This window comes from Camellia sinensis, chromosome 11 (assembly GCF_055761805.1).
Source record: "Camellia sinensis isolate YWXY chromosome 11, ASM5576180v1, whole genome shotgun sequence".
NCBI lineage: Eukaryota > Viridiplantae > Streptophyta > Magnoliopsida > Ericales > Theaceae > Camellia > Camellia sinensis.
Window position 1 is genome coordinate 178008870 of NC_138971.1, and position 16608 is coordinate 178025477.

General features: G+C 36.7%; 1 pseudogene across 1 annotated transcript in view; it reads left to right on the top strand.

Moving 5' to 3' along the window:
- The window catches only part of LOC114258551 (alcohol dehydrogenase-like 3), a 38475-nt pseudogene that overhangs the window by 19406 nt on the left and 2461 nt on the right, over positions 1 to 16608 (top strand). The window lies entirely within an intron of this gene.

Sequence of the window (16608 nt, forward strand, 5' to 3'; positions counted from 1 at the left end):
ACCCATATGTATCCATCGATCATCAACGCAGTTTGGAAGACAACTTGCTCATAGCATGGTACACATCCTCCATGCCTACGAAGATTGTACAAGCCACTCGTCGTCTAGAGGAAGCACAAGGGTACAACCCATCATTCTTAGCCCGGAGGGCAAAATTTTGCTCTTCTGACTGGCTTGAATGAATAAACAACCCCCAATTCCCTTCTTCTTTCGAGATGGATCCTCCTGCACCTCTTCTTTCACAAAACCCTCATCGGGTGGAAGAATTGAGACTTACTCTTTTTGAGAATCAGTTTCTTCCTTCTTATCAACCTCCAACTCCTCCACTATATTTGAGCGATATCAAGCTCAGCTTCTGCTTGCGGCCTTTTCTCACTTGCCCTTCAATGTTCTTGAGGGTGATGTTCCTCTTAAGAACTTTCGATGGGCTTGTGACGTTATGACTCGAAGTCATGTCCTCAATCCTATTGCCCAAGCAGAGCTTCAGATGTTTTTGGATCAACTCCCACTACTTCTTCATTGGCACCAAACTTCTGTGGGCCACCACTCAATCTTTGGATAACATCTTAGCTCGTCGAATTCACACCCAGTATGAAGTAGAGAACCTTATTGATGAATATAATGACTTCAAGAATAAAGACTTTGCATACCGGGATGACTTGGATATGGATGAGATAGAACAAGGATTGAAGGAAACAAAGTTCGAAATAAAAGCCGAACAAATTTTTCATCAAATAAGAGCATATCAGCTTTAGCAACCTAGCTTGGAGAAGATAGAAGACAGAATAAAAAAATGAACAGAAATTCATTGACCACTATTGGAACAAGTTCCATGACCTTGTCATTTTCTCTATTCCTTATTTTTATGAAATTGAATATGTAGCCAAAAAGGCTTTCTGATGTAATTACTTTCATCTTAATAAAGTTAGGCTGTCCTTTCTTTATTTGGCATGGTCTGATTTCATTCTATTTATCCAAAATAAACAAAATCAGAGCTTCGAATTCACTAATTTTGCCTTTTGAAACCTAATTTAAACATATCCAATGGAATACTGGAGACCTAATTTGAACTTCACCAACATATTGAGTGTAATTGACAACCTTTGCCTTAGATCTTCTTTTCCCAATCATATGGTTAACACAATTAACAGTTTCAAATCAACTATTTTTGCTTCGAACAAACAGTCTACATTTTCCAAAGTATAGAAACTTCCTTCAAGGATTGCACTGTTTTATTCTAAAAAAGTGACTTCCTTTGTATTCTTCACTGCTTAACCAAATATTGGTTTTATGTCACTTCGAAGTCTAGAACAAACAAATTCTAATCGCAGAGTATTTCAAACTTTACTTCGAAGGATTTTACTTTCAACAAGAAACCTAAAAGCTGGTCTTTAATCCACTTGAAGTAAATAAATGCCTGGTCACTCCTATACTCTTATGTGTGAAATGTGCTTTGAAGTCAACTTCCTACTTTCGAAGCTCTAGCTGAATGTTTGTCACCTGGTTTTGGCGCCAAAGCTTGGCTTCGAAGCCAAACATTTGATTTCAAAGCCAATGTTAGTATTTGAGATACGTTTCCCTCCTAAATTATCAACATTGAGAGAAACTTTTCACATCCGTACCTTTAGTACTTCATTATGAATTCTATCCACTTAAAACGATTGGGTATTTTTCGGACAGAAAGGTTTAAAAATCCTTTTATTTCGTGCTTCTAATTCACTTGTTCGCCCAACACACAAACCCTTTGTCTCTATTGACTTCTTCTTTCCCTTACCCTCTTTCTCAACTTCGTCTTATAAAAAAACTCCTATCAATGGCTTCTTGCTCCTTGAAAATACCAGTTGTGGAGTGTGTGAGTCCATCCGTAGCCTTAAAAAGGATCATTGCTGAAGAGTGTGAGAAATACAAGGTTGGTGAGAAAAGTGCCATCGACGGGCGCATCTTTATTCCCCGTCGCCATGAACAACAAGAATACGTGCTTGGGCCCATTTTTAAGGAGATTCCTACTGAGCTTCCAGCTCTGTAATTGTGTCTGGAGGATCATTGCCTCCTTTATGAAGGCGGTCTTAATTAGGGAAACTGGAGAATGAACCGACCACATTGTTGCTGGTCCACAATAAGACCAGAGTGAGAGGAATGGTATGATCGAGTCGTCCCTACTAAGATACTGCATCTTCAGGAGCTTTGCCTCTTCAACGCCCTTCAATTGTCTAGGTTCACCATTTCAGAGGACTCATTTTTAATACCTGCTGCTCTTTGTTTTTGAAATTTTGCTTTCAATTTCTTCCAATTTAGATGTGGGATGATGGCTCTTACTGTCCTTGACATCTGCCATCTGTTAGGATTATCCCCTATTGGTACCCCTATCGGTGCAGACTATCCTGACCTCAAAACTCCTTTTTCTTTCCCCCCTCTGAACTCATCCTATAGTGACTTTGTCAAGGTTGAGAACAAAAGAGAAGGCCCTGTGACTGACAAAAAAATTTTCTTTTTTTAATTGTATTGGCTTTGCAAATTCCTCTTCTGTATCTCTTCTCAGAGGATCATGCCTGAGTTTGCCCCTCTTGCCAAAGCCGTTGTTTTATAAAGAATGGTGGCCTTAACTCCATATGTTTTGGGTCATGTTTATAAAGCTTGTTCCCTCTTTTGTGAAAAACCCATGGATGCCAATCAAGGAGGCCCATTTTGGATACTTCAACTTTGGCTTTTTGCATACTTCACTGATTTGTAGTCTAAATGCTTAAAATTCTTGGTGCCTAACCTTACCACTCATGGTATGAAGTTAGCTATTGTTTCACTTTATTCTTCTAACTTCGCCTTCTACTTTTCCTTCTTTCACCAACTCCCAGCTTCCCCTTCTTCTCACACCTTCTGCCCCTTCGAAGCTACCAATATTGGCCCAACCTGGCTGAGGACCTTTTTGAGTGATAGGTCCTCTTTTACGCCTCAGCAAAAAAACATGTGGGCTTCTATTTTGATCCTCAGAGAACTATTCATTGGTACTATGAACCCCAGAGCTTATAAGTGCATCTTTGAGCCCTATTGTCCTGCCCAATTTGCTAGGCAATTTGGACTCTCACAGGGGGTCCTTATCCCTCTCTACAATTAGTCAAATTTAAACCTTGCCAGCAGAGATTTGAAGATTCCAAGATCCAGATTGGAAGAAGCAACTTCCAAATTTATCCAAGATCTAATTGATTTTGAATACCTACTCTTCATACCTCAATGCAATATACTGAAAAGGTACCAAAACTGGTGGATGGCCAATATGGAGGTGCACTTGGCCATTTTTCCTCAAGATCTATTAATGGCACTAGACATGCCTCAAGTCAAGTCTAAAGGGACTGGAGTGATTACTTCCTCCATTGCTCAGGCTATCCCAATTCCTACCCTGGCTACTACAAAGTCTGCTTCTGCTGCCTCACCTCCTCCTAGAGTTACTCGAGCTACTTCGAAGAAAAGTATGCACTGTTGCTTCTTTTCTTTTCTCATTTTTATGATACCTTTGCCTTTTACTTATAGTTCCTTCTTTGGTGCAGGTGGCGTAGGCGCCTCACAGGGAGACTCTCTTCAAAGAGCTCAAGCTTTAAATCTCCTTAAGAGTAAGTAGAAGCAACAAAGGAAAAGAAAGCTTTTACTTGATCCTGAAGAAATGATACCTGAGGCTCATGTGGATGAAGAGGAAGCAGAAAAAGAGCATGAGCACCATTAAAAAGAAAGAAAAAAATGATAGTCTCTCTCTCTGATTTCACTGGGGACTCCATTCACGAAGCATCTGTTAAAGTAGTGGAAGCAGAACACTCTAAAGAAATCATTGTGTTCCAGAGGGCTGAGAAGAGGAGACAACAACAAATGATTAGGGATGAAGCTGCTCCTGCTAATGAACTCCAAAGAGAAGCTGCAAGGAAACAACAAACTGCTGAACATTATACCCTTCGCAGCTCTCCAACCATTGTTACCACTTCTGAAACTAGTAACTTCCTTTTGTGTCTCTAATTTCCTTTCTCAAGTTCTTGATACTGAAACTTAACGTTGCTTCGTATTTATTCTTTTACAACAACAACTACCCCGCCTTCTCCTTCAATAAGGACTTCTTCAGTTTCATTTGAAGTTGAAAGACTATCAGAAGCAATGCCTCGAAATGTGGAGCCCATTCAAGCAATACTCTCACTCCCTGGTTCTACACTTTTCATACCTCTTTTGAGGCAAAGCATTCCTGTATCCTTATCATTTGGCTTAACTCCATACCTTCCTCTCTTATCCTTTAACTCAACCCAATTTATTCTCCATTTAAGCCTTGTTGCTCCTTCCCCTCCTTAGGAAATTTCAATTATTACTTCATCTCCAGTGATAGCTGATTCCCTTAGAGAAGACACTAGTAGCTCACTAGTTCCTTGTCCATTATCTCTATCTAGCTCCAGTCCATCTTCTCTTGACCTATTGGTAACCAAGACTATGGAAATTGCTAGGGATACTTCATCTTCTTCTCCTATCCTTATCTAGCTATCTCTTCCTTCTACTAGAGTCCTTTCTGTACCAACCATGTCAACGGAAGAGGTGGACATTTTCGAAGCTAGATTAACTAGCCTTTTTGACATGCCTTCTACCATTCCAACAGCTAGCAATGAAACTGAGCCATTGGTTCTGGCTGATTCTCTCGTGAAAATTTTTGAGAGCTCTTCCACCAACAGTAGGACTTCCTCACCTTCACTAGATTTGGATAGCTGTTTGGAGTTGCTGACACTATTCTCGAGGATCCCCTTCGAAGCCTTGCAAAGACCTATTATCAAGAATGGTTTCCTCCAGTGCTGCAAGGTTATTGAGCAATCCAACATGGCTATTTCAAGTTATTTATCTCAGGCAGCAGTTACCATTGACTTTTATATCAACATCTGCCATGTTGCCAAAGCTGTAGATGAGAAATTGTTGAGAGACCAAATTTGTTTCTCAGATACATGCTGAAGTGTCTGAATTGAAAGAACAACATTCCTCTGTCTACCAATTTCGAGCCCAACTTTTGAAGAAGAAAGCTCAACTAGAAGAAGAGTTATTAGCAGTCAACCTAGCTTTGGATAGAACTGCCACTAAGCTGCAAATTACCAACCAATGACTAGCTGATTGAAAGCAGGAGATAACTATGGCCATTCAGTTGTTCCCATCTCTTAAGAGTAGAGAGTCAATTATAAAGGAACAACTGAAACATTGTACTGACTTTTGGGCCAATCTATGGCTACATGTATTCAACTCCTTATGAAATAAAATCTTTATTTATTATTTGAGTGTTTTCATGCTTCTTTTGTTTTGCACTTATTATACTCCATGTGTTTCCCACACAGTTGGATAATAAGACTTCAAATATTTGCCATTAATTTTCTTAGGGTGTACATATCTATTCAAATTTCTTAAATGATATGCTCCCCAAGGCAAAACTCTATGAACTTGATATGGTCCTTTCCAATTAGGTGGCCATTTGCCAAACTTATGGCTTTTAATCCATATTGGCAGTATTATTTTCCATACCAAATCACCTTCATCAAAGTTAATGTGCTTGACTTTCTTATTATTGTTTTTGGCTGATTTCTTCTTTTGGAAAAGAATGCTATTTAATGCCAAAATTCTAGCTTCATCCACATTCTCTAACTCCAAGCATATACTCTGATGGTATTGCTTAGGAGCTAACTGATCCTGGCATCTCACCCTCAAGGACTTAATGTTAATTTCTACAAGTAAGACTGTATCATGCCTATATACCAAGGCATAAGGAGTAACTCTTGTACTTGATCTTGGAGAAGTCCTATAAGCCCATAATACATTCAATAGTAAGTTATGTCAATCCCTGGGATTGTCTTCCACAACTCTCTGTATTCTTTTTTTTAAGGATTTATTGGATGATTTTGCCTGACCATTTGTTTGTGAATAATAAGGGATAGAATTAACAAGGCTAATTTCGAACTCTGCCACAGAAGACTTTACCATCTTCCCATCAAACACAGTCCCATTATCAACAGTTATGGTCAGTGGGATGCCAAATTTGTGGATCAGATTTTTGATGAATCCAATAACTTCAGTCTGGTCTACAGTCTTATATAGTTTAGCTTTGACCCACTGAGTGAAATAATCTGTGGCCACTAAGATGAAACAATGATACTTCGAAGAGGGTGGACGTATTTTTCCTATCATATCCATAGCCCATCCTCTAAACAGCCAAGGCTTCACAACCGCATGCTAATCAGTTATTGGTACATGTCTTATCGTGCCATGCTTTTGACATGCCTGACAACCTCTAGCATATTCTATGCAATCTTTAAGGATGGTTGGCCAATAGTAGGAATGTCTTCGAAACAGCCATCTCATTTTCACACCAGGCTGATCAGCACCACAGATGCCTTCATGAACCTCAGTTATGGCTGTCAATGTCTCCTTTGGCCCTAAACATTCTAATAATAACCCATCTGCCCCCATTTTGTAAAGAGCATTACCATACATTATGTATTGCATAGATTGTAATTTGATTTTTCTGTTGGCTTTCAAAGACGGGCCAGTTAGGTACCGCATTATTGGATACCTCCAATCTTGTTCTTGTAAGTCATTATGATTGACTTCTAACACCACATTCCTTTTGATTAAGGGTGGTATTACTTTTTGATATATCATTTGACTTATGTTCATTTGAGTGTTATCCCTTCTTCTGAAATTCGAAACTTTTTGAGCCACACCATTGGCTTTGTTATTTAAATCTTGGGACATAAGTCACATTTGCTATCTAGAATTGAGAAAGCAAATGTAATGCAACAATATAGCATGGCAACACACTTGCACTTTGACATTTGAAAATTCCTTTCACTCGGTTAACCACCAATTGAGAATCTCCAAATATATCAACTGCATAAACTTGTAACCCAATAAGTATTTTCAGTCCCATTATTAAAGCTTCATATTCAGCTTGATTATTGGAACAAGTAATTTCATCCACTCCGAAACCATGTGTGGTTTCTACCCCCTGTGGTGACTTAATCACCACACTAATTCTAGTCAAACCGTTGGCTTTTGATCCATCAAACCACATTTGCCAGGGTTCAATACTAACCATACCAAGATCCATTATCTCTTGGCTCTCTGTCTGACATGGATGATCTGCCAAGAAATTAGTTAAAACTTGTCATTTTACTACTTTTTGGGAGACATATTCTAGATGAAATTCCGATAAAGCTAGTATCCATTTGCTAATTCTTCCTCTCAATATAGGTCTAGACAACATATATTTAACCAAATCTATGGTTATAATTACCAAGACAGGTGTAGGCAAAAGATAGTATCTTAGTTTCATTGTAGCAAAATACAATGCAAGGCATAACTTTTCTACAGCTGAATATTTACATTCACAAGAATTTAATAACCTACTAAGGTAATAAACTGCTTGCACTTTGCCTTCTTCATTGTCCTAGGCTAAGAAAACTCCCAGTGAATCTTCTACTGCAGCAATATACAACTTCAACGGCTTATCACCCTTTAGTGGCATCAGTACTGGAGGCTTGGCCAAGTAAGCTTTGATTCTTTCGAAAGTAGTTTAATGCTCTGTTGTCCACACAAACTCCTCTTCATTTTTCAACCTTAATAAGAAAGAAAATACTTTAGTTTTCCCTACAATATTAGAAATAAATCGTCGAAGAAAATTAACATGTCCAAGGAATTTTTGTATTTCTTTCTTACTTGATGAAGGCTTGACTTCAATAATAGCTTTGGATTTATTTTGATCAATCTGTATTCCCTTCTTGTGTACTACATAGCCCAAGAAGTTTCTAGATGATACGCCAAAAGCACATTTGAGAGAATTAAACTTCAACTTGAACTTTTTCATTCTTTCAAAAGCTGCTTCCAAATGAAACAAATGTTCCTCCATGGATTGGGATTTCACTACAATGTCATCAATATAACACTCTAAATATCCTCCAATGAGATTATGAAAGATAGTGTTCATAGCCCTTTGATATGTAACCCCAGCATTCTTTAGGCCAAATGGCATCTTAATCTATTCGAAGGTGCCAATGTTCCCAGGACATTTGAATGTTGTCTTATGGATATCCTCTTCTGCAATGCAGATTTGGTTATAACCAGAGTGCCCATCCATCATTGATAAAATCTTGTGCCCAGCTAAATTATCCACCAATAAATCTACTATGGGCATGGAGTACTCATCTTTTGGAGTTGATAAATTCAAGTTTCTAAAATCGATGCATACCCTTATTTTACCATTCTTCTTAACTACAGACACAATATTGGATATCCATTCAACATACCTGGCTATCCTAATAAAGCCTGCCTTAAGGAGCCTAAGAATTTCCTCCTTGACCTTCTGAATCACTTCATAGGAATGACAATGGGGGGCAATGGGGTGGATATTAATTCCCCATCCCCATTCCCCTAAAATAAATTTTCCCCATTCCCCATTCCCCATGGGTATCACCCTCCCCATTTTTTAATGGGTATGGATTTTTCCCAACCCACTTTAATCCTTATTTTTATTTTTTATATTTAATGTTAACAACCACTTTTTTTTTTTTTTTTTTTTTTTTTTTTTTTTTTTTTAAGATTCACAACAAAAACTAAATATACCTTCAATCTTTTTTCTTTCTTTTCTAATATATTTAATGTTAACAATTTTTATTTTATTTTTATTTTTATTTTTTATTTTTATTTTTATTTTTTTTTAAGGTTCACAACAAAAGTTAAATATACCTTCAATCTTTTTTTTTTCTTTTTTAATATATTTAATGTTAACAACCTTCTTTTTTTTCTTTTTCTTTTTTTATAAAGGTTTTAGTTAAATATACCTTCAATCTTTTTTCTTTCTTTTTTAATATATTTAATGTTAACAACTTATTTTTTTATTTATTTTTTATTTCTTTAAGGTTCACAACAAAAGCTAAATATACATTCAATCTTATTTTATTTTATTTGGTTCAACAACAAAATCAAATACACATTAATTAATTAATTAAAAAGTTTGTTTTATAATAATCAAATATATAATTTTGAGACAATAAAATAAGTCTTAGTAATTGAAAAAAAAAATGTGGAAGAACGTGGAAGATTAAAAAAAAATTACAACCATCTCTCTCTCTCGCTCTCACTTTCTCCCCTACTTGTTATAAAAATCTGATTACAATGTTATAAGAGTCTGTTTGAAGAAATAAAATTTGAAAGAACTTGTTTCATTTTAATTTATCAAATCTAATTATACCTTTAACAAATCTGAACCACTCATTTTAAGATATCTATGCATTACCACACCTAATCCATCCTCCATCTTCTTCCTTTAGTCCCCCCGAATTTTGTTGTTTGTTACTTTTAAAAACAAAAAATGTTTTTTCAATTAAATTTTTACTAATTTCACAACACCATCACCACCATTCTCACTTTCACTGTCACACTACTATCACCATAGCCACTACCATCATCACTGCCGCCATCACCCCACCACTATGTAACAATCTCTACTTTTACCTTCGTTCCATTACCACCACCACCAAATATAAAAAAATATATTTTAAATTTTTTTTATAAAAAATATTTTTCATTAAAAAATATTTTTTATCTAAATAAATGAAGCATAACATTGGGAAATAAGCTGATTTCAGTTAAATCTGTTCATAACTAAGAAAAATTCTTTTAATTAAAAAAAAATTATTTAGTAAGACTTTATATCTCCTTTTTGTTTTTCTAGCAAATAAATCTTTGTACCCATCATTTCTAACCAATCACGACTCATGCTTGTTTTGATCCTCTACAATTTCATTATTTTCAAATACATTCATACATATATATATATATATATATATGTTGTATAAATTGTGTGATAACATAAAACAAATAGATTCATACTCGTTAATTGAAATTTCAGAACAAGTAAACCATTCTGAAAATTACAATACACAACAAAATAAAATAACATAGAAAAGCAAACCGAAACCTACACTAGACAGTGTCCTTAATTTTTTTAAATAAATTTAAAAAATTCTAGATATGCATAAAATTTGACAAGAATAATGTGGCAATGTTAATTAATGTGTATTTGATTTTATTGTTGAGCCAAATAAAATAAAATAAGATTGAATGTATATTTAGCTTTGGCTGTGAATCTTTAAAAAAAAAAAAAAAAAAAAAAAAAAAAAAAATTGGTTGTGAACCTTAAAAAACAAATTAAAAAAAAACAAAAGAAAAAAGATTAAATGTATATTTAGCTTTGGTTGTGAATCTTAAAAATTAAAAAAAAAATGGTTGTGAACCTTAAAAAAAAAAAAAAAAAACATTGGAGGTATATTTAGCTTTGTTTGTGGATCTTAAAAAAATAAAAAAATAAAATAAAAAAATAATAATAAGTAAAAAATTGGTTGTGAACCTAAAAAAATAAATAAATAAATAAATAAAGATTGAATGTATATTTAGTTTTGGTTGTGAATCTTAAAAAAAAAAAAATAAACATATGGGGAAATTAGTGGGTACCCATCCCCAACCCATCCCCTGTGGATATTTAAAGAATATCACTTACCCTACCCAATGGATAAGAAAAAGAGGGAAAGACCCATGTATTTGGGTTGGGTCTCCATGGATACCCATAGGGTAGGTTATCCATTGCCATCTCTATCACTTCAGGATTCATCCTTCTCGATTTTTGCTTGTATGGCTTGAAATTAGGTTTCATAAGGAGCCTATGTTCTACTAATCCAATCCTGGTAGTTCATTATAAAACTATGCAAAACAATCTTTATATCTCTTTAAGACCATCAACAACTGGTTCTTGTCAAGAGCACTTAGCCAAGCACTAATGCAGGTGGATTGTTGTGTAGAACTTTCCCCTAAATTAACCTCTTCCAAGGGGTCTTGTATTTTAGAACTCACTAATGCTTCTTTTTTGATTTCTTCTGCCTTCGAAGCAATTTCTTTGCTTTGTTCTGCTCCCAGTTTCTTTGATTCAACATCTTTGCCCTCCTCCTCATAGACAAAGTCTGTCCATAAGGCTTCTTCCTCCTGTATTTCTTGGATTTTTGTTTCGATGTCCAATGCACAGTATTTATCAAAGGTCAAAGATCTAACCTGTTGTTATTTATGCTTATAGATAACTATCATGGCTTCCTTTTCTTGTTCCTGAACCTTTTGGACTATTGTTTTTAAGTCCAATGTTGTGAACTTAACTAAAGCCAAAGGTCTGGCTTCTTGGGTTTCACCTTTTTGCCTACAACCAGGCATCATTATCATATTTGACGACGAATTCTTTATCAGCACTCTCTTGTACCAAGTGCTTCAGGTGTGCTACTTTCTCATCAGCCGTCACTTTGGCTGAACCATCAGGTTTTCTTAATATACTGAGTGGTGTTACTCCTTCAGTATACAACTTAGCCTCCGTAAAATCAGCACAAGCGACAAAGGGTTGAGGGTCTGCATTGATCTCCTCTGTCTCTCCATTGAACAAGGCCATCATTATCTTCTGATGTAGAGAGGAAGGCACACATTTGTTGGTGTGAATCCAATCCCTACCAAGTAGAGCATTATACTTAGCATTGTTGTCAATAACAAAGAATGTCGTCCTACACTTAGGTTGATGGGTAAAATACCCTGAGCCATCTGTTTATCTCTAGCAAAACCAACAATGGTTGTGTTGGTTGAGATTAATCTGGGATTCCTTTTCCCTAGTTTCTTCAAAGAAGAATTCGAAAGCAGGTTCACCGCTACTCCATTATCCACCAATACCCTATTTAGCTGTATCCCATCGAAAAAAGCCTTGATATACAAGGGCTTGACGTGCTGTGTCATGGATGTTGTAAGATACTCAAAAGGATATGAGATATTAATACTCACCTCTTCCGCACTCTCGTCCCCAGTTTCCATTGATGTGGCCACTTCGGATTCATCTTAAACCATACTAACCTGTGAATCTTCACTAGAAACTGGAATGAGGTCAATCTTCTAACCTTCTTGGTTTTCATCTTCAACCTGGAACTCCTGTGGTAGTATATGCACCATATTCACTCACACTAGAGGAAATGAGCCAAATTGAACCACTGGTTGTACTTGCTTCTTTTCTAGGCCAACTTGTTCAATTACTTCAGAAACATTTTCCATGTTGCATTATGGCACTTCAGTACTAGTGACTTCCTTCGAATGGTCTGTTCCTGCTGGTTTTTCGACCAAATATGTCTGTTCAGCTATGAAGGCTTCAAACATTTCCTTCTCAACCATCTCTTTCTTTTGGCCTAAGTCAACTTCTCCCTCTGTCTCACTGTCGCTTTCCATCAAAGCCTTTTCAAGACTTGTTAAACTGGATTTTTCTTTGGCTTTCAGTTCAGAGTGAACTTTAGACAACTGCTCTTTGCTGAAACTCCTTCTGTCCTGAGAGTCAATTTTGGACTATGATCCAACTTTGGACTTTTTCTTCTCTCTGTCTGGCCTTTTGGTTGGGCCAATGAAGAACTTTCCCCACTTTCTTTCAGATCGTTTTGGTACTGAGTGTACTTTCGTTGGATCTTCCTCCTTTAGGACCTAGAAATTACTAGGACCATATTTGATTCCTTTGTTTTTGGATGTTTTAGTAACACCCAATTATTTGGAGTCACCAAGGGAAGCTTAACCATCATACCCTAGTCTCAAACAACACTTCTTTGGGTAGGTATTTCCTTAGACTTGTTCTGCATAACAAACCAATCTGGAACCCTAGGTACCCATGAACCCTCTAGCTCAATTGTTGAACTGTCTCTTTCTGCCTTCGAAGCCAGTTTCGAAGCTGCCTGTGGAGACCACTGCTTGGCCCTGACCCCTTGTCTTGGGCCTAATTCAGGCATTCCATGAGGGTGGCTACTTTTCATCTTGTGAGAGGCTGGTCTAGGAGGCTAATCTCTGGCTCTGATCCCATAACTTGAGCCTATTTCAGGTCTCATCTCAGGACGATTGCCCTCCATTCTGCAATAGTTGGGTGGTCTAAACTCATGTAGAGGTCTCTTGCCCTTAGAATGCACTCTAGTGGTTGTTGGTCCAGCCAAGAATGGCTGCTGTCTAGGACCCAGTTGGGTATGGCCTTTTGTTGTAGGCACTGGTTAGTTTAGGGCGTCTCTGCACATCCTTGTAATACTGTTTCCTATCAATCGGGAGCCCTTTCAACCATTTGTAGTTTAACCTGCATCTGGGACACATTCTTTGTATAACAGCTGCCTCTAAAGAGTCAACATCCAGTGCCTCCTCATCAGAGTCTTCCCTTTGGTCTGCAAAGCCCTACCCATTTGCTGGTGAACTTCTAGCATCTTTCTTGACAGTAGTCTGACTGGCAACATGAATCTGCACATTAACCTCTTCCAATTCCTTCAAGGATAAGTTCTGGAAGTCTGACACAATAACATTGGCTGTAACTTTTCCAATTTTCTGGGAATGGATTAGTGTCAATCCCCATAGCTTTCTCTGCTTTAGTTGGGAATTTTAAACTCCATTTTCAAATTTGTTCTTGGATCTTGTCCTGAAAAACAATACAGTTTTTAGTTGAGTGAGACCAAGAATTGTGTCATTTATATTATATTTTTCCTTTAAGTTCTTCTGGAAAAAGAATTTTGACTCCTTTTGGTAACTTTAGGAAATTTGCTGCAAGCAAATGATCAAAAATGTCATCTGCCTTTGTTAAATCGAAAGAATATTTCCTATGAAGGTCTTTCTTTTTAAATTGTTGATCTATTGTAGTGTCTTTATGAATTAACGCCTCACAGATCACAGGTTCTTTTCCTACGATATCTGTTGCATCAATCTCATAACTAGGATCTCTACAATACGTCTTGTATGATGCATTACTTCGATCTTGTTCTTCCTCAAGTAATGATTCATATCTAGACATCTTATAAGTTAATTCCACTAAGTCTCGAAACTCAGTTAAGTTAAACTTCTTTCGAAGCCTAAACTCTAAACTATTTTGAGCCAATCTCACAAATTCAGGCTCTGGTAGAATGATCCTACACTTGTTTCGTGCTCTTTTGAATCTAGCAATAAACTGAATGGCCTTCTCATCAGGCTTTTGATTCAACCTTGCCAAGTCTGCCATAGAAACTTCTGGTTCCATTTGGAAGAATTGGGCATGAAATGCCTTCTCCATTTGTTGCCAAGTTTGGATAGAGCTAAATATAAGGTTAATATACTATACAAAAGCTGAGAATTTGGAAAAAGTCTTAACTTCATGTAATCATTATTGGTAAATTCACCACACTGGGTAGCGAACCTAACAATATGTTCTACCGTTGACTGGTTTCCATTCCCATAAAAAAGAGCAAAGTTTGGTATTCTAAACCCTCTTGGATATTCATGTACCCTATCCATCCATTTTGGATATGGTTTCGTGTACACAGGAGTTTGAACCCCTCAAGCCATAGGTCCACACATTTCTCTAATAATATCAGCAATTTGGTCCCTAGGAACCATATTTTGTGCTTATTGAACCACCACTGGAGAAACAAACACAGGATTTGGTGGAAATCCTTGTGCCTGAGGTCTTCTTGGTCCATAGGGAGGTATATTTGAGACTGGTTGTCCCTGTGGTGTTGGCTGCTGTTGAGGGTATGGTTAATCTTTCTAAGCCTGTCCTGCGAAAGGTGCTGGAACTGGTGTTTTGTCTCTTCCAGCCGCAGGAAACCTTTCCAACCCCCCGGGTACAAATTCGAACAAATGATTAGTAAACCCCCTTGTGCCAGGTATGGTTTCGAATATGGGATTTGGAAACATCCTTATGACATTCTTGTGTGGACCCAGATCCACCGATTTGCATGGCTTCACTGTTAAGTAATGAGGCATTTTGATTTATCATAGGCCTCGAAAGAGGCTCATACCAAGACTGAGGTGATGAACTTTCATAATTTTGATTACTAGTTTGACCATTAGTATGTCCATTACTTTGCATAGGCTGTTTATCTCTAGCCAATCTTTGCTGAGGGACATTTTAAATTTCTTCTATATGCCTTGTGTTAGTTGGTTGATGGGTATTTATCTGATCCATAAAGGATATTGCTCATCTTGTCACTGTGTTCATCAACTGCTATCCCATGGCATCCACTAAGCCTCCCCACGGATTCATTGGCTGAGTGGATGGAACAGTGGATGGTCCAATTCCATGGTCTTGTCCACTATTCTGGACACGTGGTACATGTTCTGCACTACTGGTCTGTTCGACCATAGGTTCTGATGAGATAGGTGCTTCTATAGGATGTGTTATCACATTATCATCTGGATCAGGTACCTCTACGTCTCCTTCCACACCTTCTTCTAGGCGTTCATTTTCTCCTTGTCTTCTACGTCTAGCCATTTCAATTTGTCCCATCGGGTGTACCAAAAATATATGTTAACTTTTTTGGCTTCCGAAGATTAGTATTGTAATTTTAAGCATGCCAGTAAGGATCAATCAGTCCTTATAGAAGATTAATTGTCAACCAATTATTAGGCGATTGTGTTTCAGTTCTTTCAGCCTCAATGAAGAAGACTTTTATTGGTGGCTTATTTAGGAGAATTTAGTAAACAACAATTAAATAAAGAACAATTGCAGCATTTCATTAAGTAAAAATGAAAAACTTACAATAATTTGATCCAGCCTCGTAGAGGTTTACAGCAACAAGCTATTCAAAACTACTCCTATGAATAAAGTGCAATACAAGAATTTGAAGTGCATAAATGTAAAGAACAAGAAATGTAAAAACTAGAAGGAAAATAAAGTAGATAAAAACTGATTTTTGGATCTGAGTTTGGGTCCTCTTTCTGGGCTTTCTCTGCCATTTATACTTCTCAATGATAACTGTCGAAATGGGCTTCTAATTGTCGAAACATCCCTCCATGATCGCTGATCATGCTCTCTCACAGTTAGCCCCACTATGCCATGTATGCAGTTAGGTTTCCCTCCTGATTTTGAATTTGAACCTTGTGAGTAACCGTTAGGCCACATCACCTTATATCCCTCGATCATTCCAATGCTATGCAGACCCATTATTACTAGTATGGGTTGAGACGTGTCCGACTATGGTTGGCGATTTATATTACCTTTCCAAATTGCCCTTCTCATACCACGTGTTGAATCGTGATTGGCTTATACAATTTATACAGCTAACATAAAAGGTACAGCCAGCCATTCAATTTGGCTCGGTTTCTCCAATATCAATGAATATGGTACATATACTACCACATGAATTCCAAGCTGGAAATGAGAACCAAGAGGGTCAAGAAATTGACCAAATTCCAGTCTCTAGTGAAGACTCACAAGTGAGTATGGTGCAGGATGAATCCAAAATAGCTACCCCAATGGAAAATTGATAAATCTTTTAGACATTTATTTATTTATTTTACTAAATCAATTTTTATTATGTGTTGGGATGATAATCATGTAATGGGTGATTGTTGAGCTTTTAATGTGTAATCAATATATTTGGTGTGTAGAAATTATTTTAAAAAATTTAAAAATATTTTTTTGACATTTATTTTTGTGAAATTAGTTTATATTTTATCAGATTGACGAATTTGTCCGAAAAATTGAGCAATGATATATTCAACTGTCCTTATTTGGAACAAGATTTAAAATTTAAGGTCAAATGTGTCATAATT